Genomic DNA, 22,000 nt, shown 5'->3' on the forward strand with positions numbered 1-22,000 from the left:
TAAATCAACGACGAACAAAGGGGACGTATCAAAGTCAACATAGTCTTTATGTATTATTCAACAAGAGCTCCCATAAATGCGTAAACTGATGTTGGACATTGATTCCTTCTGGGTCAGTTTTTGTCAATCTCGCAAACCATAAGCACTGCCCATCCCTTTCATTCCTGATCAACGTGCCTAATAAAAGTTACCTCAGCAAGGTTCCAAATTTTATTCAGGTTTTATGGTGATTACACTGTTAAGGAATTAAGAATATGCTGATAAAAGTGGCACTATCATTTTTTTCTTCTTAAAAGTCAGTAATGGAGCTGTTAGTTTTGTGTCAATGAGATGTTCTTTGGCCAGTTGGCACACATTTGGAACACAGTGATTTCAACTGTAGCAGTCGGGTGTTTACCGTTACAATAAAGCTTAATTCTGTTTTTACTGTGGATTAGCTGTTGTTGTCAGCATGTATTTGTGCAGATCTCATTTAACTTTATTATTTCTAAAGTGACTTAGCTGTTACGCTTCGAAAAATGTTCCTCCTTGTACTGTTTTATATCGTTGCTGAGGAAAAAACGATGAGGGGTGGGGTGTCGGTGGATGACTCATTCATAAGTGATTAAAATTCAAGTAACGAGAAAAGCACAGTCAGGTACAGCAGTAGTGAAGTGGGGCACTTTGGAGACAATGGGAATTAGCATTAAAAACCAGCCTGGGAAATTTAACATTACGAAAACCCCTGGGTCACTTTAGCGACAATGGGAAATTAACATGGGAATATATTTTGTGTCTGTTGAGCGACAAGGGGAAATTGAACATGGGAATAAATCGTGGGTCTGTTGAGCGATAAGGGGAAATTGAACATGGGAATAAATCGTGGGTCTGTTGAGCGACAAGGGGAAATTGAACATGGGAATAAATCGTGGGTCTGTTGAGCGATAAGGGGAAATTGAACATGGGAATAAATCGTGGGTCTGTTGAGCGACAAGGGGAAATTGAACATGGGAGAAAAAAAGCAATTCTAGGGACAAGGGGAAATCGATTTTTTTTGTTGTTGTTTTTTTTTAAAAAATAAAAAATATAAAAAAGGGGTAGGCAATTGAAAGTCTATCTCTTTTCGAGAGATGTGGGTGGCCCTGAAAAGGGCCTTTGGGTTTATGTTAATATGCCCTTAACATAAAGGGCATATGCAACATCTTCTTCGTCTTAGGCTTCGTCTGATGGTAGGTCCATAGACTAAAACTCTTTTGAGGCATCCTTGCCTCTCCACGTAAACCCTACGTATCCATAGGCTTGTGGCGGTCCTATGGACAACTGTCCACTCGGATCGGACATACATTGGTATGTCCGTCCTGAACATCATCGTTGACACAAGCGTAGAAGATTGCACATCGGTCCACATGTTGAGGAGCCGAGAACAAGTGAAGGAATGCAGTGAACTGCACTTATTTATAGGGAGAGAAAGGATTGAAACGGATTGAGTTTGTTGACCAATCCAAACACGCGTTACAAAATTCAGTCAGCTCGCATCCAATCCGAAGAGAGCAGTCTGTGACGTCACGTGGTCTATATAGATTCGCTAGCGCCTGTGCGCAGTCAATTCATGCGACAGTTATTCAACATGACGGAAACTCAGAAAACGATAAATTGGGGTGCACCAGCAGTGGAGACCACCCAAGGGAACCCGGACTTACTTTCAGAAGAGGTGATTTGGGATTTTGTGGATTTTCTTACCTCGCAAGAATTTGTTCCGGTACCTTCTCCTTCATTACCACCCGTGGAGAATTTTAGACAGAGACAGAAAGAAGAATTGGAGAAATTTATACAACAGCAAAAGGAAGCGGAACAAGCTTTTCTTCTACAGCAACAACAGCAAGAAAAAGAGGTAAGAAAAAAACAACAACAACAACAAGCAGCAGCAAAGAAACAAGGGTGTGAAAATCAAACGGTCACGGTACTGTTAGACATTTTAGCGGAGTTAAGAAGTCTGAAATAAATGTATCAGACTTCTTTATCACGACCGAACAGAATACGATCTTCCCGAGCTAAACACTCCAACCTTGTGACTAAGCCTACCGTGCCACCCTTAGTGATTTCAACCAAATCATCATCATCATCATCATCAACAGTAGGCAGTCCAGAAGTAGGCCTTGGCCGTGGCAAAGGCTTAAGACAGTTAAAGTTGATGGCTTAAACTCACCCCTACACCAAAAAAGGCCCTTTTCAGGGCCACCCACATCTCTCGAAAAGAGATAGACTTTCAATTGCCAATAACTCAAAAAGAAAACCAAACAAAAAAACAACCCATTTTACCCCTACAGTACGTGTGTATGAATGTGTGAGTGTACGTTCTTAATTTTTAAAATCAAAACCCAAAGACACTTACCTTTTTATACCTAATTTATTTTTTAATATATATTTGCAATCCAGTTCACAATTCACAACAGAGAACTTTAAAAAGTTCATAGACTGCTTCTGTCTCATTGTTTAGTCTCTCTGTTTTTTGAATTTCTTCACCGTCACAGTCTTTTCCTCCTCTTCCTCCTCACTTTCTTCCCTTCTTCTTTTCTTCTCCTGTTTCTTTTTCTTCACCTGTCTGCTTTCTTCCTCCTCTTCTTCTTCCTCTGAAGAATCCCTCTCTTCTTCTGACTCCTCTTGTTTCTTTTTTGGGCAATCTGGAGACCAATGTCCTTTTTCTTGACAATAATAACAGGTATCTTGACTTTTGTCTTTTCTAACCCCTTTTTTTCTTTTTTGACGGTCTGGACACGCTGAAGACCAATGCCCTTTCTTCTGACAGATATAGCAAGTATCTTCACTTTTATCTCGCAAGGAAGGAGAGTAGTCCGTCGGCTGGTCTGAAGAGAATTTTCTAATGACCCCTGGCAACGCTCTGATGAAACGTTCGATTTGTGTAGTCTCTTCCATCGTTGTGCTCGGTTTGAGAGTGAAATGAATAGTGAAAGGACAAGACACACACCCTTTTATATACGCTGGTCTGCCATGACTATAAATTAGCCCATGGTGTTTAAACTTTAGTCATTTGACGTTTTTCACTCAAGATGAAACGATCCAATTCATTTGAGAAGAAAGAAGAAGAAAGTAAGAGGCAGAAACGTGATCTATCGCCTCGTACCAGGGCTGAAGTCTTGGCACAAATTCATGCCAGTGCTTTTGAGGAGGACATGAGTGAACCAGAATCCAAACCCTCTAAACAAAGTTCACCACCCTTAGTCAACCCTGAAAAGTACTACTCAATTCAAGAGACGGAAAAGCGTCCCTCTAGAAAATTTAGAACCACGGCTTACAAATACACGGTGAAGTTTAAAGATTTCAAGTCCGAAGTACCGTTAGAGAAAGCAGAAGGGTTCATCACTGAGATGTGGGATTCTTTGCTCACCACACTCAAGCGACAATGTCAACCCAAAGAAGACGATCGCTTGAGACTTTCCATACAACACGACGGCTTAAAATCCCCTGTTTGGATCGAGTTTAGCACCCCTGCAGAATTGACCGCTTCCAAAGTCATGGACAAGATTCAACACGTGCAATAATCCAATGACCAGTTTGACATCACCGATGGAAAAGCCACACTGGACATGACCCACGTCTCTCCCCCTCAAGGGACTGGCCGCAAAAAGATCTTATTGGTGAACGACCTTCGCAGCACCAAAAAGAGTCTCGTCCGAATTAACAACCCTCAAGACCAGATGTGTTTAGCCAGGGCTATCGTGGTGGGACGAACCTATGCTAACAAGAACGACACGGCAAAATAGAAAAGAGCCTGGAAAACTATTAAAAAATCGGACCGAGCCAAACAACGAAACGAAGCAGAACTCCTGTTGCAACAAGCTGGCCTGTCCAAAGACACACCCTGTGGCATTCCTGAAAGGCAAACATTGCAAGATGTCCTAGCTCCACGCTACACTTTGAAAGTGCACCCTCAAGAAATGCGTGGGCCTCTGTTGTTTCGAGGGAAAGACTTTAAGGATGGAAAATACATTCACCTTTATCATCACGATGAACATTTCGATACCATAACCAGTATCATTGGATTCCTGGAATATGTTTATTATTGTGAGAAATGTAACTATGGCTATAACAATCGAGAACAACACAAATATCGTGGATCGAAATGCTCAGGATGTTTGGCCTCTCCACCCTGTCTGAATGAAGGGCAAGAACCAGTGCATTGTTCTGCTTATCTGCGCACGTTTGTCAGCCCTGCCTGTTACCAACAACATTTGAAGACGCAAGGTTCACAGCAGAAATGTGCTTGTCAACTCCTGAGATTGTACACGTATGTTCAGGAAAGAAAAAATGCCACATTTGTCACCACATCGTGGACTTGGAACACCAATGCTACGTGCAAAAATACCAATCCCAACCAGAGAAAGAGAATGGACACAAGAAGAAAGGCAATTTCATCTTTTTCGATTTCGAATGAATGCAAGAGACCGGTATTCACATTCCTAATTTCTGCGTGGCTCATCGAGAGTGCGAGAAGTGCATTCAAGAATCTATCTTCAGTCATTGCCCTCACTGCAGCAAAATTCCTGGAGGGCGTGAAAAAATCTTTCGAGAGCCGAACACGCTAGCCGATTTCGCACAATGGGTCTTACACCCCATCGACAAGACGTGGAGCCAAGAGGACATCGAATGTTACGGAGATTGTCATCGTCATGCCACGGTGATGGCTCACAATTTCTCCGGATACGATGGACAGTTTCTTCTCAGATGCTACACGGAACATGGCACCGAGCGTCCTAAATTCACTTTGAACGGAGCCAAAATCATTTTCATGCAAGTGGGACAAGTACAGTTTAAAGATTCGATGAGTTACTTGGCCATGCCTTTGAGCCGAATACCTAAAACGTTTGGAATGACAGAAATGGCTAAAGGGTACTTCCACACTTTTTCAATACGGAAGCCAATCAACATGCTGTTCTACCCCATTTGCCTGAGGCTCACTATTACGACCCTGACAACATGCGTACCGAACAACGAGAAGCTTTCTACGCTTGGTACCAAGCTCACGCCTCGGACCCTTTCGACTTTCAGGAAGAAATGTTAAAGTATTGTGGACATTTTACGGCGTTGCTGTGGAAAATTTCGAGAACTGTTCATGGAACACGGAGGGGTCGATCCTTTGAAAGAAGCTTGCACCATTGCCAAAGCGTGTTCCTTAGTGTACCGCCAACGATTCATGCCTGAAAACACCGTGGCTGTCATCAGTCCTCAAACGACCCACTATGTCAAGCGTCAATACTCTGTCAAAGCCCTACGTTGGTTACATTACTTGTGCGACAAGGAAGACAAATGGATTCAGCATGCCCGCAACGGAGGAGGCGAAAAGACCATCGGAACGTATTCGGTCGATGGCTGGGACTTAGAAAACCCCAAGATCGTGTACGAGTTTAACGGTTGCTTATTTCACGGATGTCCCGTCTGCTACCCTGACCGTGACACTAAAAATCAGTTTTTACAACGGATCATGGAAGACCTGTACCAGGACACTTGTCAGCGACGCCTAAAGCTAGAACAGCAAGGATACCAAGTGGTGGAAATATGGGAACACAAATACGATCACCGTATGAAAACCGATCCCGAGTTTAAACGCCTCGTGGAAAGTTACCAGTTCATGGACCCGCTGAACCCGAGGGATAGTTTGTACGGAGGAAGGACCAATGCCACCTGTTTGCTGTACCAAGCCGACGAAGAGAAAGGAGAAGAAATCAAATACTTGGACGTGTGTTCGCTGTATCCCTACGTGTGCAAATATTGTCGCTTTCCTGTAGGGCACCCGCAATTGCTGACGGAACACATCGACCTGAAAAACATTCGACAATACGAAGGCTTGATCAAGTGTAAAGTTTTGCCTCCCACGAACCTATACCATCCCGTCTTACCTCACCATTGTCAAGGCAAACTGATGTTTCCCTTGTGCCGTACTTGTGCCGAAACGTGCAACCAGGACCAACCTTGCCATCACAGCCAGGAAGAACGGGCCTTGACGGGAACCTGGGTCAGCGTGGAATTGTTCAAAGCTCTGGACATGGGATACCAACTGTTAGAAGTGTACGAAATTTGCCACTTTCCCAAGACACAACAGTACCACAAGGGTGACCCTACTCAGAAAGGCATTTTCCCCGACTACGTGGATGCCTTTTTGAAACTGAAACAAGAAGCCAGCGGCTATCCTTCCTGGTGTCACACTCCCGAAGACCAAATACAATTCAAAGAGAAATACTACGAACAAGAAGGCATCTCTTTAGACCACATCGAAAAAAACGAAGGCAGGCGATCGTTTGCCAAAGTGATGTTAAATTGCTTGTGGGGTAAAATGGCACAACGACCGTGTTTACCCAAGACGGAATATTTGACAGAACCTTCCCGCTACTTCCAGATGATTCACGACAAAACCAAATACATGAAACACGTGGACGTCGTTCGAGAGGATTTGATCTTGGTCAATTACGAAGAAGATCTGGACATTGTACAAGACGACCCTTTTGGAAATGTCATCATTGCGGCTTACGTGACAGCTCATGCTCGCTTAAAATTGTACGAAGCTTTAGAACTGTTAGAAGAACGCGTCCTGTACTTTGACACGGACAGTTGCATTTACATCCATCACCCGAGTCAACAGCACCCTGACATCGAAGGAGACCGTTTAGGAGTCTGGACAGACGAGCATCCCGACGCAAGATTCTAAGTTTCGTCATTGGTGGTCCCAAAAATTACGGCTACGAATACCGGGACAAACGACGTGCAAAGTGAAAGGACTGACTCTGAATCATCGTACCAGTCGAGTGGTCAACTTTGGGGTATTGAAAGAAGCCTTGCAATCGGGAGAGGATGGAAACTTTAAAGTGACCACCTATCAACTGAACAAGATTGTACGTTTACCCACTCACCACATCGTCAGTCGACCCTTGGAAAAAGTCTATCAAATTGTATACCAGAAGCGAGTGCGACTTCCCAATCACTTCACCTTACCGTACGGTCACGTCGGTATTGGTCTGTATATGAAAAGGAACCCTAGGCAAGATCGATAGTTCATTGTTCATTGAAGTAACTTACCATGTCGTTGACGAAGAAGAAACCAGATTGGTTAGGAGTCAAATGTTGGACATCACCGAGACCAGGGTTTTGAGGCTTGGACACAAGAGGTGGCCTAGTATGCACGAGAGTTATTCAAGGAAAAAAGTTACTTTTCAACCTGTGTTAGTGACGGTGCCAGAAGAACCCGTCACCCAGGACAGGACTGTCGTGGACAGGCCTGAAAGACCCTTTCGGGAGGACACTTGTGTGACCTTACCCCTACTATAGAACTGGTTAGAACTTTACCCAAAACATGTTGTACAGACACTTGTGTTTATTCCACGTTCATGGTTATCATGTGCCTTTTATTCTTGTACTTAAGCCTTTGGCTTTTATGTATTTTTTGTCTTTCGTATTCATGTTTGAAAAAAACATTCAATAAACGTGTTCTGAAAAAGTATATAAACTCTTGTCTTGTTTGTTTTTCGTGTCACAAGTGACATTTCTCACACCATGGCTACCTCTGCTGTCTCTGCTCCCTCTTCCTCTACTGTCAAAGTCATCGACGAACACTTAGATCGTGCCAGTTGGGAGGCTTTGTATCTTCGCCATCCCTTTAACATGCTCATTGCTGCACCTAGCGGTTCAGGCAAAACCGAATTCGTCAAACGTTTGATCGAACATAAACATCATTTGATCGATCGACCCCCTCAACGAATCGTGTGGTGTTACAAAGAGTGGCAATCGGCGTACAGCCTCTTGCGAGAAAGTCAAGGCGATTCCATCGTGTTTGTGGAAGGCATTCCTAAAGAAGACGATGGCATCGTCTCTGACTCCCGTCTAACCCATTTGGTCATTTTCGACGACATGTTAGGAGAAGACGAAGAAGAAATTAAACTGTGGTTCACGCGCAAAGGGCATCACCGTAATGCCAGTGTCGTTTACATCACCCAAAATTTGTTTCAACAAAGTAAAGCCCATCGCACCATCAGTCTCAATGCGCATTACGTGGTCTTGTTTAAAAGCCCTCGAGATAAATCGCAAGTGCAAGTCTTAGCCAAACAGTTAGGAACGCCTTGGTTGACTCAGGCGTACGACGATGCCACTCAAACTCCACACGCCTATTTACTCGTCGATTTGAAACCTACGACTCCCGAGGATTTGCGATTTCGTACCCACTTGTTTCACCACTGGTGCCAAGACGGAGGGCCTGTCCTGTATACGTCTCCGTCCTCGACTTCATTTCACTCCCCATAAAAAAATCTATAAAAACCTCAGACCCTTTTTCGTCTGTCTCACTCTCAGTGCGAACATGACGTCCCTTCAGTCGCATCTTCCCGTCAAATTGATTCGTGCCTTGTATGGCATCAGTCGAGAAAAAGATCCACAAACACGAGCTCGTGTCTTAGAAGCTAGTCTCAAAGAAGTCTTACGATGGTTCACGGTGACAGCACGTCAATTACTCCAAGGAATCATTCAGATTCCTCATCAAACCAAACGCTTTTTCGATCGAAACAAAGTGGCTTTGGTCCAACTGGCCGATCCCCGCATCGACACTCAAACCAAAAACAAATCATTTTGAAACCTGGAGGGAGCGGTACTCTAGGAGGGGTCATCATTCGCTCACTCTTAAGATGGGATCCTAATGCCCCCAAAGTTATCCCCAAGACAAAAGTCCAACGAAGCCCCAAGAAGAAAAAGACCAGGTCCCCAAGGAGAACTTCTCCAGTGGCAGGACCCTCCTCTGACCAGACACCACCACCACCCCAGAAAAAGAAAAGTCCACAGAAAACTAGTCGCAAGAGAGGCACTTCGGCCAGGACGCAACCTTACACTCGCAAACCACGCCTGCCACGGCGGTGACTACGTCTCCGGCAGCTTCACGTTTGTCCACTTCTCCGTTAATGACACCCAGAACTGAAGAGTACTTGGAGACGTTGATCACACCAAGAACTTCTCCGTTGATGACCCCCAAAAGAACTTCCCCAGTGGCAGGACCTTCCAATTTAGTGGCAGTGGCTGCTGGTCACAAAGTACCTTCTCCCAAAATCAAAGTTCAAGAAAGATCGGGCATGTTACAAAGTTTGCTGGATTTGTCCAAGCAAGAACTGGCTCGATTTAGTCCGTTACGTACCCCTGCACGACGTGTCATGCCTGTCCTCAAACTAATACGACGTCAAGACAATCAGTGGCGACGCGTTCCAGTATAAAAAAGGCCTGTGACCAAGTCGGGTATCAGTGTTTTTTTTGGTGCTCCTGAAGACTCAAAGATGTCACCCTCCAGAAAACCCCAAGGAAAGAAAAGGAAAGGACTGCCACCACGTTTAGCCAAACATGGGGACATGTTATCTGTCCTGTCCAAAGCTTCTCCACCCCTACGAAAAAAACTCATTCAAACAGCCTCCAAAGAGGTCATCGATACCGTGTGCGAATGTTGTTTGAACGTTTTGAAAGGCACGATCCCTTTGTCCAAACACCAGAAACAATGCTTAGGCAAACATCGTCACGTTCTTCGGAAAATGGTTCAAAAGAAAATTCCCATTCGTCAAAAAAAGAAGATGTTAGTGCAACGTGGAGGTATTTTACCTCTCTTGTTAGGCCCCATACTGAAAGGAGTCTTGGGAACCATGTTGGGAGGACTGGTGGGAGCAAGATAAAAAGGCCCTCGGAAGTTCCAAGATCTCAGAATCGACCCCTGACAACCCCATGGAAGGACGAAAACTAGCTTTAGTACCTTACAAGCGATGGATGGAATACCATCGGTGGCAAGAACAACGCACCCCGCATTTACCTCCCAATCCCCATTTGAGCGAGATGTCCCAGTTACAACACGAATTGCAGTCCTTGATGGATCGCCAAGATTTGTCCGAAACAAAAAAATCGCAAAAGTACGGTCAACTCTTGCAACGACTGCAACTCTTTCACCAGAAAGCTTTAGACGAAACAGCTCTACCCACTCTGAAAGATTTTAAGACCTTGATGAAAAGTCCAGCACCATCACCAGTACCAGTACCAGTACCAGTACCACCAGTACCCGTGACCAAGACAGAAAAAGGAGAAGAAGAGGAAGGGTTTCAAACTCCACCAGAAAAAGTACGCAAGTTAACAACACCACCTACCTCCAGAATTGGATGGATTAAAAAGATGATGGCCACCCCTTCTTCCTCACAAGAGAAAAAGAAAGTGAAGACAGAAGTGAAACAAGAACCGATATCCCCCGCTCAGACATCCTTCTCCTCTTCGACACCTATTGCTGGCCGCACACGCAAAGCATTGGAATCCAAGAAAATACCCCAAGAGAAAAAGAATAGCATCCTCCAAGAGTGGGTGTCTTATTAACACACCAACCAACACAAAAAAATGGAAAAAGTCTTAGCCAGCATTTACTACGATCCCTCCCATCCTGCAGGTTACGCAGGAGTTCAAAAATTGTATCGTGCTGCCAAAACGCGACTGAAAAGTCTCCGTTTACCTCAAGTGCAACGATGGTTACAAGAACAAGCTACCTGCACTTTACACAAACCCATTCGACGCAAGTTTGCCAGAAGTCGCACCCGAGTGGAAGGCATCGATCATCAATGGCAAGCCGATTTAGCCGATGTCTCTCATTTGGCCAGCTACAATCCTGGCTACAAATATTTGTTTTGTGTCATCGACGTCTTTTCCAAATTTGCCTGGGTCGTGCCCTTGACTTCCAAATCGAGCAGCGAGTTAGTGCGAGCCCTGCAACGGGTGTTGAAACAAAGCGGTCGTCACCCTCTTCGATGGCAAACGGACAAAGGCACCGAATTTCTGAACCAAGCATTCCAAAAAGAATTAAAGAAACGTGACATTCATTTTTTTACCACCGAGAATCCCGAAACCAAAGCCAGCATCGTGGAACGTTTTCAACGCACATTGAAAGAACGCATGTGGAAATATTTTACGCATCACCGAACTCTGAAGTACATCGACATCTTACCGCACCTGGTGCAAGCGTACAACCAATCTTACCATCGAAGCATTGGACGTGCCCCGCAAGAGGTGACTCCCGACAATGAAGTGTTGGCGTTTGAGCGCCTGTTTGGTCCGTCCCCGACGAGGGCTGCCCCCAAGAAAAGTGGAGTGTTGGCCTTAGGAGATTGGGTGCGCATTGGCAAAACCAAACGCACTTTCGACAAAGGTTACTTACCTAACTGGACTACCGAATTGTTTCGTGTCACTGGACGAGTGCATGGCCGTCATCCTGCCGTCTATAAATTGGAAGAAATGAACGGAGAAGTGCTGAAAGGAACGTTTTATTTGCCCGAGTTACAACGTGTGACCAAAAATGAAGACGACGTGTACGACATCGAAAGCATTCTCGAACGCAGAACCCGTAAAGTGGGCAAACAAACGACGTGTCAAAGAAGTCAAAGTACGTTGGAAAGGATATCCACCCAGTTTTGATTCTTGGATCGACGCTTCGCAAGTCATCGACTATAAAAAGAAGTGACCATCATGCCTTTTCACACAGACGCAGCTACTACTGCTACCACTCCTTCACCCAGTTCTTCTCTGCAAGATTTACAAAAACAACCCTTGTGGGTGTGGTATGGAGAACGTGTGCCTAAAACACAAATCGTCTTTTTCTGCCAAATCTTCGTGGTGTATTGTGTCATCGGGGCAGCCATCGCCAATTTGAGTTTGCAACAAGGAGACAAAGAATTGTGGACCATTTTATTGAGCAGTTGCATCGGTTACCTGCTTCCCAATCCCTCCCTGAAATTCTCTTCGAACGGGAACAACGGGAACCTTGTGTCCAGTGCCAGTGTCAGTCACCACTCCAACAACAACAACAACAAAACCATTTTGGACGGAGACACGCCTCTGACGTCCAGTAACCCCTCGGACAGCCACAGAACTCTGGAATTATGAACAATAACAACCAATTTTACTTAACCTTACCCAGTGACAGTTCTATGGAGGTGTTTCCCAAGAACACGTTGTGCTGTTACACGGCCAAATTACCTCAGGCCATCCAGTTAGATCACGAAGCCCATTGGGAAGTGGCTTTAGTAGAAATCATTCACCCAACCGAAGTCCTCAATGTCCTTCCCAATCAAAATTGTTTTGATGTGGAAGTTCATGACGAACCTTTGCAACAGTACTTCGATACCTATGTCATATAAAACATAAAAACCCCTGGCACAAAAAATCAAAAGTACACCACATACCACTTGTCCATTCCCGCAGGCTATTATTTTAGTGGTCAACATTTGGTGAGCACCATAGCCTCCAGGTTTAATGTCGTGTTTATGAAAGCTTTGGAGAGTGTCAAAAAAAGTGTCACCCTGGAATACCACAAAATAGCTCGTCGCTTCTTGATGAAATTTCCTGAAGGGGGTAAAATCATGTCCATTTTATTTTGTCCTGAATTGTTTGACATGTTGGGCGGAGGCATGGACATGAGGATGGCCATGCTCAAGAAAAACGAATTGTCAGTCATTTCCGACAACGATTCTTTTAGCAAGTTATTTCGCTCCCCAGTAGAACTGAAGCAAGGACTGAATTTGATCTTTGTGTACTCCGATGTGGTGGAGTACAACGTGGTGGGACACACCTCCGTGCCATTACTGCGTGTCATTCCTTTCAAAGTGGATTCTGCCACAAACGCTGACGAGGAAGGTGGAAACACTTACCACGTTCACCGCGAATTTGTACATCCTCACTATTTGCCGGTCAGCAAGTCTTATTTGGACACGGTCAACATTGCTATAAAAGGAGATCTGGGACAAAATATTACATTCACCAAAGGAAAAGTCACGGTGAAACTCCATTTTCGAGAACGGTTCTCTCACGACTCGTAAGTCATGTATCCAGTGTACCGAACGGTTGCTCGACAGCGAGGACACGGTTTAGGAGATATGTTAAAATCGGCCTTTCGTTCGGTGGCCCCGGTGTTGAAACCGATGGTGACACGCGGATTGCATGCCTTGAAAGATGCGGCACTGACACAAGGCAAAGAATTTCTCCAAAATGTCATCATCGACAAACAAAACCCTAAAGAAGCCTTCATGAGGGCAGGCAAAAATGTCTTGCTGCAAACGGGCAAAGACATTTTGGGCCGACGAGAAACACTTATAAATGCCCTGCACGCTACCGAGTCAGGCATTCAGCAAGGACAAGGCAGAAAGAGACGACGAAGAAAACACCCTTTCACCAGAATTCACACTTCTAAAGCTAGAAAGACAAAGAAAAGAAGAACCGTTCGAGACTTAGACGTTTTCGATTATTAAAGTATTGAGACACAGAACAAAATGATGCACCGAGAGTCTTGCACCTTTTCCAAGACGGAACTGGATCTGTTTGCCATGCCCCCATGATGATGACCATGCAAGAATCCCAGTGGGTGAAATTTCATCCCGTCTCCTCTTTGACGGATTCCGCTCCCGTCGAGTTTGAAATCAAAGGACAACCCGAAGATTACATCGATCTGAATAGCAGTTACCTGTATTTGAAAGTGAAAGTGATCGAACCACCCAACGCTAACATAGACAATGATGATGTAGTAGCTCCCGTCAACAATTTCATTCATTCCTTGTTTAGCGAAGTGGACTTGTACTTGAATAACAAACTGGTCAGCAGCAGCATGGATACTTACCCTTACCGAGCGTACCTGGAAAATCTCTTGACGTACGGAAAAGAAGCCAAGAACACTCATCTGGATGCTTGCGTGGTATGAAAACTTGAGAAAGCGACTAAGTTCAACAGCATTACAGTTGCTGGGGATGCTCAAAATACAACGGGATTTGTAGAACGACGAACGAAAATTCATCTAAGTCGTAGTTTAGAACTGATGGATCGATTGCATCTAGACATGTGGTTACAAGAAAAGTATTTGCTGAACGGGGTGGATATCCGCTTGAGACTGAATCGCAGCAGTGCCGCTTTCCATTTGATGGCTGCTGATGGTTCCACTTACAAAACCAAAATCGAAGAAGCCAGACTCTACGTGCGTCGTGTGGAAGTGTTATCTAAAGTGGGAAACGACGTCAGTCAGACGTTCAGCAGAACGACCGCCAAGTATCCGATACGAAGAGTGGAAGTGAAAACGTTCACCATTCCTGCTGCACAGCGATCCATGATCGAAGATCATCTGTTCCAAGGACAGTTACCCAAACGTTTAATCCTTGGTATCGTCAAGAATTCAGCCTTCAACGGAGCCTACCATGAAAATCCTTTTGAGTTTCAACATTACAATGTGTCCAAGATTGAAGTCAGTCGCGATGGCAAGACCTTGTGTACCCGACCCTTTGAGCCTAACTTTGGTGCCGCGAAGAATTATTTGAGATCGTACTTGTCCCTCTACGAAGCTATCGGACAGTTAGGAACCAACACCAGTCACGGTATTACGTACGAGGATTATGTAGGAGGCTACGCTTTGTAGGCTTTTGATTTCACTCCAGACCAAGGCAGTGACGAGGGACATTTCCACCCTATAAAATCCGGCCAGATTCGTGTGGAACTTCAGTTTACTAATCCTCTACCTGACACAGTGAACGTCCTCCTGTATGCAGAATTTGATAATACGATAGAAATCAACAGTTTAAGAGAAGTCATTCTAGATTATTAGAAGCTATGGAAGACTGTTATCCCTCTTTACCTAGTGGAGAAACTTTGGACATGGAATGTGAGGAGACTGTGGAAGAAGAAGAATCCCAAGACAAAGACGAAGAAGTTATCATGATGAAGTCAAGATGGCCAGAACAAGAAGCCCATTTAGTTTCCTGTTTTGCTACAGTCCTGGAAGATATAATGAAAAAATTGATCAAGGAAGAGTGCTATGGATGTCACAACGATCATCCCAGTCAAATTCAACACGCCAAATGTCTGATGTTGAGTCAAGAAGAAAAATTGGACGAATATCTGGACAAAGCTTGGGATCACATCGAGATAGAATTCGTGTTGAACGAGTGGTATAAAGGCCTGGATAAATATTCTTCTCCTCCATTAACGTCTCTGGAGTGCCGTCGCATCGAATCTCTCTTGGACCAGAGTAAGAAGTCGGATCTAAACGCCTTTTACTTGTCAGACATTTTCAAGCAAAAAGTCAGGATCGAATTGATCACTTATCATTTCCTGTAAAGAAGAAGAAAAAAAACAACCACACAAATCAACGGATACCTCGGAACTTTATTACCTTTTGAACCACAGTTCGTATACTGCTTCTTGGAATCCTGTCGTCTGTGCTAAAGATTAACTCCCTCATCGCAAACCTCAAGACCATCTAGCTTATGTGATCAACACGGACGACAGTCATCTCCCAGGAACCCACTGGGTAGCCGTCTACTTTCCTCAAGAAGGATGTGTGGAATATTTCGATTCGTATGGATTGCCTCCTTTGGAAGACGATATCATCGACTTTATGAGAAGAAATGCTCAGACCACCCGATTCAATAATGTGAAATTACAAGGCACAGATTCCTTGGTGTGTGGACAATATTGTGTGTATTTTCTGCATCATCGCAGCCTGGGCTATTCCTTAGAACATTTAGTGACTCATTTTGATACTCATTCTTCTTCTAGAAACGATGTGAAAGTAAATCAATGGTTTTGTGACCATTATGCTTATCTTTTGTCTCAAGCTAGGAAACGTAGTGTCTATCAATGGCCTAATGACTTCCAACAGTGGAAATCATAATTTCATTCACAACGTTGTCAACCCTGTCCAAAATAATGTGTTAGTTGAAAAAAAATGTTTGTGATTTGAAAAAAATGTTTGATGTCATATTGTTGGATTATTGTTAAAAATGTTAGAGTTGTTTGTTAGTGTTAAGTGATTTTGAATAAAAAATGTTGTGTTTTGAAAAAACTGCCTTTGTGGTTTGTTTGGCTATAAGAATCTTGATTCATGCTCTTTGACTTCTTACTATCCCTCTCATTACACTCATTGAACGTTCCGGCTCGAAAACCGTGGAGGGATGTTTTCCTTCACGTCCGCGCTCTGACTTTAAAGCCGGGGTAGCCTCCAGTCTAACCATCCATTGTCGACTCCTACTCCTACGAAGATGTGCTCCAAACTAGCTAAGCTAAACGAAGCCTACGTGAATTTGCATAGGGTCAGACACAGTCTGATACCGAAGCCAGAAGAGATAGAGAATGCGAGAATGTTAAAAGTCACTGAAGACCTGATAAAAGAGCTCTTCAGAGAAGAAGTGAACAGGGAGAAAGAAGAATGGACAGAGAAGTACAGACTTCAGAAACAGCAACAACAACAGCAGCAGCAGCAGCAACCTGAACCTGACAGAGGCTTTGTCGATTGTCGTTTCGACACCAAAGAGTTCTTCTCTTTCCGAAGAAGCAGACCTATCGTCAGAAAGTATATCGTCAGAGGACGTCGCATTCTTAGAAACTAAAAGATCGCCCTAGCTTCAACTTCGCACACAAAAAAACAGCCCTTTTCAGGGCTACCCAAATCTCTATAAAAGAAATAACAATCGCTTTGCCAATGTGTGTATGAAGAGTAGTGTGAATATAAACACTGACTCTTTTATGGTGTGATTGTATGTGTTAGTGTTTGTAAGCACTCAAGTACGTTTGTGTGGATAGTAGATAATGTTTTTTTTTTTATGTTTGACGTGTGGGAATAGTAGATTTGGGGTTTGTTTATTGCTGCTCCGCGTATGTGGATAGTATATTATTAATGAAAAATTTTTAAAATAGTAATGGGTAGTAAAAAAGTGAGTGAGTGTTTCTTTTAGGTCCGCGCGTTGTTTGGTCATGATCTAGGTAATATAACTTTTGTTTTAGGGGGAAGTTTTCCTTCACGTCAGCGCTTTAACTATAAATTGAAAATCGCTTGGCAGTCTAGCTACCCTGTTCATTAGTTAACAAGACAATGAATACCAGAATAAGCAAACTTCTTGAACTCCAGATACATCTGGAATATGCCAGGCGCCTGTTAAATGAACTGGCAGCGGAGGCCATAGTAGAAGAGGGAAGAATAAAGAAGAAAGAGGAGGAGAGAAGACAGAGGGAAGAGGAGGAAAAGAAAATAGGGGAGAGGATGGCTTACAAGATACCAGAGACAGAGGATTGGGGTGCTGAAGCCAATCATCCTCCCTCTGCGCTCTCAAGAAAAAAAGTAAAAGGAGACTGGGGAAGAAGATGTGTGTGTGTTGCCAGGCCTGGAAGGTGCCATCATTAACCAGGTGTCACTGGAGTTCAAAAACAAACAGCCCTTTTCAGGGCTACCCAAACCTTTAGAAAAGATATAGTAATCGATTTGCCAATGTGTGTATGTAGAGTAGCGTGAATATAAACACTGACTCTTTTTTTCCTAGTGTGAGTGTATGTGTTTGTGTTTGTAAGCGCTCACGTACGTTTGTGTGGATAGTAGAATATTTGGTTTTGTAAGAGCTTAAGTTGGTTTGTGTGGATAGTAGATTTGGGTTTCATTTTAATCCTTTGCGTGTGTGGATAGTAGATTTGGGGTTTGTTTATTGCTGCTTCGCGTATGTGGATAGTAGATAATATGAGATGAGAAAAGTAGGAGATGTTTTCCTTCACGTCCGCGCGTTGTTTGGTCATGATCTAGGTAATATAAATTTTGGGTCTTAGGGGATGTTTTCCTTCACGTCCGCGCTTTTCGTATAAGAAGCCACAACATTCGTCATTCACACCATTCTACAAAGAATAAAAAAGATGGCTTCGAACCACCTTGATAAAATGAAAAAAATTGCAAGACGTCCTGGACAATTTGGGCATGATGGAGCAAATGTTGGTTAACCTAAACGAGGATCACTATTCTGATAGTCCCCATCGAGTGAAGATGGAGATTAACAACTTACGAAAACTAAAGGACATCATCAGTGATCTGTTGAAAGAAATAAAGGAGGAGAAGGAGGACGAAGACGAAAGGATAAGGATGAGAGCATGGAACGAAAAAATTGAAAAAGAAGAAGAAAATGAGAAGAGGAAGAAAGAAGAGGAGGAGAAGCAGAAAGAAGAGAAAAGGAAGAAAAAGGAGGAAGAAAAGAAAGAAAAGAAGAGAAAAAGTGTAGGACAGAAGATAAGAAGCTGGTGGAGAAATAGAAGAAATTAGAAGAAGAAGAAAACCAAAGGCCCTTTTCAGGGCCACCCACATCTCTCGAAAAGAGATAGACTTTCAATTGCCTACCCCTTTTTTATATTTTTTTATTTTTTTAAAAAAACAACCAAAAATCCCATGTTCAATTTCCCCTTGTCCCTAGAATTGCTTTTTTCTCCCATGTTTAATTTCCCTTGTCGCTCAACAGACCCACGATTTATTCCCATGTTCAATTTCCCCTTGTCGCTCAACAGACCCACGATTTATTCCCATGTTCAATTTCCCCTTGTCGCTCAACAGACCCACGATTTATTCCCATGTTCAATTTCCCCTTGTCGCTCAACAGACCCAAAATATATCCCCATGTTAATTTCCCATTGTCGCTAAAGTGACCCAGGGGTTTTCGTAATGTTAAATTTCCCATTCTCGCTAAAGTGACCCAGGGTGGTTTTTAATGCTAATTCCCATTGTCTCCAAAGTGCCCCACTTCACTACTTACAGCCGTTTCCGGTGAGATTGTATTCAGCTATGAAGATCTGTGAGGACACGATGTGTTAAATTATTTAATATCAATTATATCATGCAGTAAATCATCTTTTAATTTTACAATCGCCACAAGAAACAAACAACTGTCGTAAATGGCATTCCATGTCAGTAGCCATTCTGTCGTAAATGGCATTCCATGTCAGTAGCCATTCTGTCGTAAATGGCATTCCATGTCAGTAGCCATTCTGTCGTAAATGGCATTCCATGTCAGTAGCCATTCTGCGCTCCCAGTCGCCAAGTATTTACATTGTTGATTTCTTAGTGCAGCAGGCTTAGCGGACGGTCATGTTCTTTGTATTCTCCATATTCTCTTTTATCTTCATTTTCTATTACGCTGTCATATTTTCTTCCTTCCTTTCTTTGTTTAATTACTAGTAAGTCGGTGATAGTAATCTCAGCAAAGGAAGGTCTTCTGATGGCTTAAAATCATGTAAATGGTAAGCTCGTATCGTATCTGTAGAGTACACCGTTGGATTTAACAATGTCGTGTATTACTTTATAGCTAATGTGAATACGCTTAAACAAACCTCTCCCATGCGTACGTGCACACAAATGCACCATAAACGTAAACAACAAAAAAACAACAACAACAGATGCTTGCTTTGTTGATCAATGAACTCACCGAATATTAATGTCCTACCGGTCACATGATGCAGTGGCGCCAGAGAAAGATATGGAATCAAAAATGCCATTAAAACACTATATGTACATCCTTGGTACATTTTTGTTAAGACGTGTGATGTATGAAACGTATACTATAATATGATCCCCCCCCCCCCACACACAAACACAAACACAAACACACACACACACACACACACAAATGTTACACTGATACATAGTTATCATATTTAGTTTTACGCTAATACATGTTTGTTCCACTTTGATGCCACCGGGATTATATATACAGGATTTGTGTGTTGACGTGCCTTACATACATACATACATACCTACCTACCTACCTACCTACATACTTACATACACACATACATACATACATACATACATACATACATACGTACAAAGTAACTAAGAAAATATTTCTAACTAGCACATGCAATATTTAATTCAAACTAAAATGGTGTTGCATGATAAATCGAAAGAAGATATGGAAAATCCAGTATGCTAGGCAATACATTGACGATTAAGTGTTACATCGTGATATGCTAACATTGCTGTAAGTGGACATACTTCACATCATGATCATTTATGTTTTATTAAAATTACTTTCCTACTTACCTTTCGTCTGTACTTGTTGCCACTTTTCACTTTTTTTCTTCAGTGGGTCAACAACTCGTCGCTAGCTGATGTGTACAGTTAAGGATATTTCCAAGAATACATTTTATGTACATGCATAGGTTTTGCCAATTTACTTCCCGGTTGATCTACACGTAAGGTCAAGGGTACTCAGTCCGATATTTTGTATTGGCTCTGAATATTATCAGTAATATCAATACTGTTTCTCCGATAAAAGTAATTTTCATGACCTTCCATTGTGTTTAGCCTAGTAGACACTGTATCACTTCTCTAGCCTTAAAGGTCATTATCTCTAACTTGCTTAATGAAGGTCTTCAACCCCGTGCTTGCGTAATGGAGGACCAAGGGTAATGCATAATGTAGAATCTGATCTAGGGGTAGGGGAGACTAAGCTGACCCACCCACCCACCCAAAAAAAGAAAAGACAAAGAATCGGAAAAGAAAAAAGAATTTAAAGAAAATAAAAAGTAAAGAATTTAGAAAATGAACGTGAAAGTGCTCTGAAACGCTTAAAATGCAGAAACGTTCCTCCAATAGACCACTCAGTGGCGTCACTCGGGTTGGTGTCACCCAGTGCGGTAGCTCATGGTGTCACCCCCATGGTCCTGCTTCCGTAACAGACCATACAGAATCCTTAGTAATGTCATTTTGGTGTCACCCTCTCTGATGGTGTCACCCGGTGCAGTCCGCACCCCCCTAGCGACGCCACTGCTGTGCCTGCTAGTCGTGTATTTAACTATGATCGGTTATCCGCTTACGAAATCCGACTAGACAGAGCAGTGTGTGCTCTGTAAAATTTGCAATTTTTCATTTTGGTGTCACCCGGTGCGGTCCGCACCCCCCGCACCCCCCTAGCGACGCCACTGAGACCACTCTTATACTTGTTCATCCCCCCCCCACCAATGTATTACGTGGGATTATGAACATATTATTACTTGAGCCATTACAATCTAAACTGGGGCCCCGAGTGGCCGAGTGGTCTAAAGCGCTCTCCGTTATGGATCACTGTTATCTCACCTCTATCTGCGTGGGTTCGAGTCTAGGATTCGGCAAATGTGCGTATATGAGAAAGCCTGCCAGTAGCTTCTCGTCGGTCGGTGGTTCTTCCAGGGGTTTTCCCGGGTTCTTCCTCCACCATTAATACTGTCCGCCATACATAGCTTATCGTGTGCTGAAAAATGGCTTAAAACCCCACAACAACACTCTCAACTAGTAAAAGCTTTGTAAACATCGCTATGTAAATCGGCCGCCTATTTAGTGTTGTATACTCCTACAGACTTCTCTTTACGAGGTATATTTGAGTTACTTCCCTTCCATTTTGCTTTTGACACTTAATTGTTAACAATGTGATCTATCATAAGACATCGTATACTATCTTTCCTCCATTTTACTTTTTTCTTTCTTTATTACTCATTAAATTCTTTCCATTCAAGTTTCAACAGCAATTATATATAAGACATACAGTAGTCACTTTAATTTACCTTATGAGAATTTGCATTCTAATTAGTGTCTTAACGATGTGCCTAATGAAGACTTGTACAGTTTACAGATGTGAAAAGCCCGTGTTTCTTTTTCATCATATCTGATAAGGCTTGTTTAGAGTTGATAAAGTTTTACACCTCTGTTAATGCTGTGTTATAGCTAATGAGATTTTTTTTTCTCTTTTAATTTAGCCATTTCAATCTTTCAATGTACTCCTCCCGGATCGACATCATGTCATTAATTTAACGGAAGGTAGAAGACCTACCGAGAGAAAATTCTAAACTCAGCAAATCTGTGCTTGTGGTATAACAGTCTGTGGTTGTGACTTGTGGTATGTCTGTGCTTGCGGTATACCAGTCTGTGCCTGCGATATACCAGTCTGTGCTTGTGATATACCAGTCTCTGCTCATGGCATGTGGTATGTCTGTGCTTGCGGTATAACAGTCTGTGCTTGTGGCATGTGGTATGTCTGTGCTTGCGGTATGCCAATCTGTTTTTGTGGTAAAGCAATTTGTGCTTTGCGGTCTACAAGTCTGTGCCTGCAATATAACTGTCTGTGCTTGTGGCATGCCAGTCTGTGCTTGTGCTATGTGGTATATATGTATACCAGTCTGTGCCTGCGATATACCAGTCTGT

The 22,000-nt window shown here is 43.1% G+C and overlaps 1 protein-coding gene across 1 annotated transcript in view; it reads right to left on the minus strand.

The window, feature by feature from the left end:
• LOC149774377 (heat shock 70 kDa protein 12A-like) overlaps nucleotides 1-20,206 on the minus strand; it is a 30,516-nt gene extending 10,310 nt beyond the window's left edge. Inside the window, exon 1 of the mRNA XM_089945355.1 lies at nucleotides 19,865-20,206. The gene's annotated coding sequence lies outside the window, so the exon portion shown is untranslated. The remainder of the gene's footprint in view (nucleotides 1-19,864) is intronic.
• Between the last annotated feature and the right edge of the window lie 1,794 nt (nucleotides 20,207-22,000).

Source organism: Sinohyriopsis cumingii, unplaced genomic scaffold, assembly GCF_028554795.1.
Source record: "Sinohyriopsis cumingii isolate HCF-2022 unplaced genomic scaffold, ASM2855479v2 utg000262l, whole genome shotgun sequence".
NCBI lineage: Eukaryota > Metazoa > Mollusca > Bivalvia > Unionida > Unionidae > Sinohyriopsis > Sinohyriopsis cumingii.